Here is a 7,941-nt window from a genome sequence, read left to right on the forward strand (position 1 = left end):
AAATGAGTGCCTTTCATCCCTTGGTTAACAATCTACTATTTTATTTATTTTTTATTTATTAAAGTTCTAAACATTAAATTAATCGCAGAGTTTCATATTTCTTAACTGCTAAGCCAAAGATGCAGGGATCGGAAACCGGTATTTTTTGTATGGGAACGAAAACGGTATTTTTTCGTTCTTTGTTAATTACTTCATTTCTAATTAGGCAATCTAATAATACGAAGTCGTTATCTGAAAACACAACTGAGTCCTACATTAAGAGTATAAAATAAACCGAAATATATGGTTATTTCGATGTTTTTGCAGAAAACCGGTTCCGATCCCTGCAAAGATGGCTTGTTTACAGCCAGAGTTCGGACTAATGCACTAAGTATTTAGTTATGTTATAATATTGTACACATGTTACATTAATATTATTCTAATGTTATCCTTTTGTTGTTATATTTCACGCCACTGTTCGGAAATGTGGCAAGATGGTCTAAAACCAAGCTGGAAAGTAGGCAATAACTGTAGCATCTGAACCACCACAACTACAATGTTTCATTGTTATCATTATCTGTCATTGGTGATCATTGTTATCATCATCTGTCATTGGTGATCATTGTTATCATCATCTGTCATTGGTGATATAAGTCTTTTTTTGGCGCAACTTTTTCTTTCAAAAATAAAATTAGGTTATTTATAGGACCAATTAATTGTTTAAAAAAAAAGAAACGTCAAAACCATTCAGTTCACGCTTAAGGCGTTTTTACTATTGTAGCTGTTTGTGGTTTTTTAGCAAAAACGCTTCTAAGTTTAGAGTCGGTTTGAAACAAATAACAGAAAAACGCCTCTTAAAGGTTATAAAAAAGTAAAAAAGGTGGGATCGGAAAATACTGAATTGGATAGTGTAAATTGTATTTGACTAAAAATAGTAAAAAATACAAGAAACTCGTATCTACGCTATAAAAATGAGTTCTTCTAGTGAAGAAAATATAAATGTTCCTGGCAAAAATACATCGCTTTCTTTCAACCATTGTCCTCACGCATATAAATCGCAGTAGTCGAGAAAAACACTATGTAATGCCTCGGCCGAAATCGCTAAAGATGGACTCGTATTATTTGAGGGCCTCCACTAGCGTGTCGGCCCTCAAACTCACTCGTCCATCTTTGAGCGGTTTTTCGGCCTCTCCTACAATAATAAATAAATAAATAATAAATAAATAAATATTATAGGACATCATTACACAAATTGACTAAGTCCCACAGTAAGCTCAATAAGGCTTGTGTTGAGGGTACTTAGACAACGATATATATAATATATAAATGTTTATAAATACTTAAATACATAGAAAACACCCATGACTCAGGAACAAATATCCATGCTCATCACAAGAATAAATGCCCTTACCAGGATTTGAACCCGGGACCATCAGCTTCGTAGGCAGGGTCACTACCCACTAGGCCAAACCGGTCGTCTAAACAATACAATGTACTATTTCATGTTACTATAAATGTTGTATTGACATGTAAAAGAGCCCTTAAGGCGTATTTGCAGAGTACATTTTTAAATTTGAATTTGGAAATGGGCTTTTTCTTCCCTCCTAGGAGGGATCAAATTGGCACTTTTCTTCCCTGCTAGGAGGGATAAAAGTGACACTTTTATATTCTAGGACACATTTTTTTTTTACTTTTTTGCATACTATTATTTTTACTTTAAATAATATTTTAACACACTAATTTCCTCATAGTGAAAACTGAAAAGCAGTATGTGTCACATGGTAGCTGAATTATTTCAACCTTGGGCTTTACACTTGAATCCCTCGCCGTAAATTTATCATTTTGCTCCCTTGTGACACAATCTACTATTCTTTTACACTAGAAAAACATTACTCTCTTACATAACGCTCCGGTAAAGGGTTTAAGTTAGCTTAGCTTCGTTCATACGACGAAATGTTCTGAGAATCCAGGAAAGTTTTAAAACCCAGGAATTAAAGAGTTCTTCCAGGCTTAGCACTGGAACCTGGATTAAAACTTCTCATTACTATGAGGTGGATGAAACTAGTAGGTACTTTGTCACAGTGACTTAACAAGTACGGGGTTTGCGATGATTTAATGCTTAGAGTTCGTGAATGGTTTAAACCACCAAGCTTTATTCAAATTTACTATAGAGATAGAGATAATAATGTATTTTTTCTCCAATTTGCTTGGAAATGTTCACCTTATTGTAGCAAAAATAGTACGGGAATTTCTTCATTATGGTTCAATATGGTTCAACCTCAAATTTAAAAAATTGAAACCATTACTGTCGTGTTTTAGCGGACGGGAAGTTATTACTGTATTGTTTTTTACTTTTTAAAAACACGTATCCACTAAGAAAAACGCAAACAGCCAAATAATACATATAGCCGCGGGCTGCGTTTACACGACCCGGTCAGCATCATTTCAAGCTGTGTCATGTCTTGTTCTTACAAGACCGTCGTGTATGATCGTGCGAATACTGCTTAGTATTGGATAGTATTCATGACGATATTCAAAGACTATATAACTTTTATATTTTTTTAAAGATCTCGTGCGTGCACATACAGCTTATATTGCACAATTACATATATTGAATGAACGAATATTGAATGGTAGTGAATGGCAGAATAAGTTGTGCCTTTAACTTTTTTTTAATAATTAAAGAGGGAAATTGTTTTTGATGTGAAGGTTCGATTTGAGTGCTGTTTGATGCTTAAATTATGATTATTTTACCTTATTTCCTCGCATGTTTGGAGAAAAGCACTATATATGCCTCGGCAGGAACAGCAATTCGTGGATTAATTTCCGTCTTCCGAAAATCGAAACTCATCCGCGAATTGCTCTTTCCCGGCCTCTGCAATAATGTACTATTACAAGTTTTTATTTAACTTGAAGAGTTTGTAATATGTTTGTTTGGTCGAATCTTGCTAAATTATTTAAAATTGCTAGCTAAATTAGACCAACATATTGCAATATTATGATGCCATCGTGCTGATCTGGGGCCCATTTCTCGAACGGTATTAATACGTATGGGTTTCCATGACTACACACTAATAATATTAGCCTAATATGGTTCGAGAAATAGGCCCCTGATGATAGACACACGACGTGACCAATAGCATCTCTGTGATAAAACAACGCAACCTAATTGTGTTTGGGTTTGTTAGAATTGTCTCGATGAGTATTAGTTTCCTGTTGAAAGAAAAGTCAGCGATTATCGATTTTGACAAAAAACTTATTTATCATCGATCGTCATGATCATTATATCGCTTTAAGCTGATCTAAAAGGGTTGTTTGTTTGGAACTTCGTCCGCTAAAGTTTCATAAGTAATATAGTAAGTTTTACATTTTGATGACAACTAAAATATGAAATCATGTTTAAAGTTAATCGGAACGATAAATGCTGTTAATGCAAGTAAGTACTAAACAAAACAGGGACCCTTATCGCCTAAATAATATCAACATCTGATCTGCCGAAATAGATGTCTTTACACCTCTTCTATAGTCAATAACTCTTTAGTTATATGAAATCTATGAAATTATGTCGTATAAATAACACGTTCACAGTCTGTGCTATCATAAACGCTGCCAACTTAACTTAGTCTAACTCTATGAAGTTAATAAAAGTGTGTCAAATCCTCGTCTTATTTTCGCGAAATTAAAAAAATTCAGAGAACGGTAGCCGCGCGGAAGCGTCACCGGCGCGGCAAGAGTCATTTCCGGCGACGCGTAAGTGACACCCTAAGGCTGGGGCTTCATTTGGAATTACTTTATTTGGCCACATACTGAGCTGTGATTGGCTGAATGATCTTAGGCTCATGTGGACAAGAGTAGCAAAAGATATTTCAAAGTAGGTAAACTTAAACAAAACAGCCCACTTTACCCTGAAAACGTTATTTTTCTTATTTTAATTTTACCACTTTGTCGGCGTGATTGATTCATATTTCCATGCCAAATTGCAGCTTTCTAGCACTAACGGACATGGCGAAACTGTAAGGGTCCTAGTTGACTACAGAACCTTAAGTTATTTTACATGTAACATGGTTATTTTTTATAAATTCTCATTTTATAAGGGCATTTGACAAAACTATACGGTTGCGATAGAAGCGGGCCAATCTAACAACAAAAGCAATTAAGTACTGACGTTCATTCTCATCGCGTTGTCCCGGCTTTTTGCCACGGCTCATGGGAGCCTGGGATCGACTTGGCAACTAATTCCAATAATTGGCGTAGGCACAAGTTTTTACGCAAGCAACTGCCATCTGATCTTCCATCCCAGAAGGGAAACTAGGCCCTATTGGGATTTGAGATAAGTCCGGTTTCCTCACAATGTTTCCCTTCACCGAAAAGTGACCGGTAAATATCAAATGATATATCGTAGTATGAGTTCCGAAAAACTCATTAGTATGAGCCAGAATTTGAACTGGCAACCTCCGCATTGAAATTGAAAGTCACACGCTCTACACCCCTCATCTTCACACTATGGAACACACTATTAGACTGTAGCCAACAATTTAGGCCATATGCACAAGTAGACACAGCAGACAGACACCTTGCCTTATTGATTTATCAAAATTTATCTGTACTTATAAAGCCAGTCGGCGATATCATTTTGTTTATTTACAGTGCGTATTGTCGCACGTTTGCATCAAAACTTGGTTAAGTATAACAGTCATCTAAGTGTGCACTTAATAAAAAGGAGGTAGTCAATGTGGCATGAACTAAGCATCTCCCTGAAGTTTTAGTAAAATGCAATAATGAACCACCACATTACGCTATCTGCTACAAGTGCTACACGTTTACTGTAAATAGGCCAGCAGGCCGGGCCCGGCGGACGTTTTGCGTCTCGTCAGCGGAATTCCTGCTTTTTGTTGTCGTGCGGCGTTGTTGCATTGTGCCGTCCCAGTTTGACTCGGCCGCGCCAGTTTAAGAAGTCTCAATGGCCTAGTCTACTCTCAATCGGCTCAGATCACTCCAGCTTAAACCTGCATTTTTGCCTTGGGCATTCAATATCGGACGATTGTCAATGTATTGAAATCCAATAGTAGCCCTCAATACCGGAATCCTGGAATTAATAGCGGTAGTGATATAATGTATTCACTATTTAAAAGTCTTTATACTGATGCTTAAGTATATAATATTTTTGTTTGTTGGAATTTTCGTTTCATAGAATACACAAAAAAGTTTTTGGTCTTTAATTTTATTGAAAAATTAAATGGTTTTTAGTTAATATATTCGCAACTGCAATTAGTTTTAGACGTAACTTCATATTTATTTATAAAACAGACATTTTGATATTAGTCCTCATTCATTCCGGTATTCCAATATCGTAAAAATCGATCCAATATTCCGGTATTACGGGTATTCAGGCCCTACAGTTATTGCCATCCTAATTTAGCATATAATTATTTTTTAATAAAATAACAGTTTAGGACGAGTCCACTACACAGGCATTTCTGGAGCCAAATTAACTGTACAAATAAAAAATGTGACCAAAAATCCCAAAAGAAAGTCCCAAACCAAAGTAGTGCATCTCGTTTTGATTATTGATGTAACAACCTTCGACACTAACGCCATCATGACTAAAAGGCTCAATCTCGCAAGCAACAAGCAAAATAGCTGTGACATATGCTCAGACAAACAAACTGGTGTAATTAAATTGTAAGGGATCCATTTAGCAATTTTGGCAATGGAACCCAAAAAATCCAGCACTATGCAATTAAGATAGGATAAGTACAATGTACAACACAAAATAAAGCCACTTTTTCCTATTGAAAAAAATTCTAACATATTATTTACATCAAAACAAATATAAAATGATGTTAATACAATGATGCCATCTTAGCACAACATATAATTACAGACAGAAACCCAATCATTAAAACCCTGACTAATACAAAGTCAGGTGTTAATAAGTTAGGCCTTGATATACATCAGCGCTGATGACATGACTAGAATATGACCAGTGGAATGTGAAGCCAATTGATCTTATTGTCAACATATCTGTCATACTATTTATACTCATAGTTGAATGCCTCATTTATGATTGAGTCAGCGATTTTGACAAAAAAAGAGATGAGCCACCTACCTCAATTCCCTACAACTATACAGGTGGTGTACCGACATGCCCAAAATGCACTGGAGTATTTAGCAGGAAGATAGGGTACATGAGCCATCTAAGGACGCACCAGAGAGGGGATCAGCTACATTCTTATAATGCGAATTAAAAATTGCCTACTCCAGAGCACACAGTTGCTGTAGCTGAAATTGTTAGTTAACATATATATAATCCATAGTTAACAACTTAACACAAATCTATATAGCTTTCGTTTTTTTCTCATAAGCTCACATAAATTTACTATTTTAAGATGTGGATCCAGATTTATGGTAAGGGGGGTCACATGGTCAAATTGTTATTTTTTATAATTTCTTCCTTCTTTTAAGCTTATTTATTGTATACTCAGCCCAGGGCCCAGGGGGGGGATCATGTCCCGCATGACCTCCTCCCTAGATCCACCTATGCCCAAACATGCTTCTCATACAAATTGAATTCACACTTATGGTTACTCATAATATTGATTATTCATAAAAAAATATTTCTTTACAATGTAGATTTATTAGTTTTCTTTTGTCTGTTGTCATAGTGGGAAGAGAACTGGGTTTTGTCAACTAGTTACCAGGTTTTATGAGGGGAACATGAATACAAACAAATGAAAGTACAACAGGTGCAAATAAGTTACATGTAAAAGATCTAACACAAATATTACAACAAATGGGTTGAAGTGTTGGTGGCACTATATGTAGAGAGTTGGTCCAATGTGCAATGTGTCTCACTCTTTCAATGTGAGATGCAAATACAAATTGGACCAAGAAATTGGACAGGTAGAATACCATCTTTAGGTATGTGTACTAAAGCGTTTTGAAAAGGTAACCACTAACAAAACGACAAATAACTGTGACTACATTTTTGTTGTATATATCATCATATTCATGTTATTCCCTCGTATAGCCTCGTAAGGTCCAGCCATACAAATGAAAAATCCAAAGTTTGCCACTGAAATATGAACCTATAAGTGCAGAGAATACAGTTGATTTTATTTTGTTTAAAATTGAAGGAAAAAAAACAAATGCAACTCTGTTCCAATTGAATATGATTTAAATTTCATTGAACTGAATAAGTCCTATAGGTAGGGCCTTGGGCCGCACGAGGCTATAGGAGAATGCACATTTTATAGCAAATGTAAAATATCTACCCCAAAAATGGAATACCTGGTTAGAGTAGCATTTTTTTTTTAATTATATTAAACTGTTAATAAAAAAGGTCATCTTCATCACTTGTTTAATACCTAGCCTAATATGAGTACATGTGAAGACATAAGGAGGCAAGTTCTCAGACGTATGAGTCGCTCTAAACGAGACCAATTGACACTGATTTCTCGGCGCGGTGTTTACGCTAACCGGTCCAAGAAAGAAATACCACCGTATCAAATTTACAAAAACTACAGTTTCGCTTTTTCTTACAAAAAACTTGGCATACGATTACATACAAACCAAATTTATAGCGCCTATACAAGAAAAACAATAAACTATAAAATATTAAGAATATCGAGATACGAAAGGATGACATTCGGTGACACAAAGTAAGGATCAATTTCTCATCTTATCTAAGCGAATAAAAGGAAATTACTTACAGATTTAAATTTCAACAATAGACACTGCACTGCACAACACTGGTTTCTGTCTTTATTAACAGTAAATAGTCACAATTATTGAGAAAACAACAAAACCACAATTGACTAAATCCAAATATTGAAATTATTGACACCCTTTCAACCATAAACAAATTGTTTTGCTTTTTAATTTTTTTACTTACAGTTTCGTTTCATTAGGTAGTTTGTTACAAGTTACAAATCTTTAGGTGCCAAAACTACTAACTCCAGA

The 7,941-nt window shown here is 35.3% G+C and overlaps 1 long non-coding RNA gene across 1 annotated transcript in view; it reads right to left on the reverse strand.

Moving 5' to 3' along the window:
• The window catches only part of LOC133530448 (uncharacterized), a 124,633-nt gene extending 116,707 nt beyond the window's left edge, over window positions 1–7,926 (reverse strand). Inside the window, exon 1 of the long non-coding RNA XR_009801307.1 lies at window positions 7,692–7,926. This is a non-coding gene — a long non-coding RNA (uncharacterized LOC133530448). The remainder of the gene's footprint in view (window positions 1–7,691) is intronic.
• Between the last annotated feature and the right edge of the window lie 15 nt (window positions 7,927–7,941).

The sequence above is a fragment of the Cydia pomonella genome, chromosome 22, assembly GCF_033807575.1.
Source record: "Cydia pomonella isolate Wapato2018A chromosome 22, ilCydPomo1, whole genome shotgun sequence".
Lineage (NCBI taxonomy): Eukaryota > Metazoa > Arthropoda > Insecta > Lepidoptera > Tortricidae > Cydia > Cydia pomonella.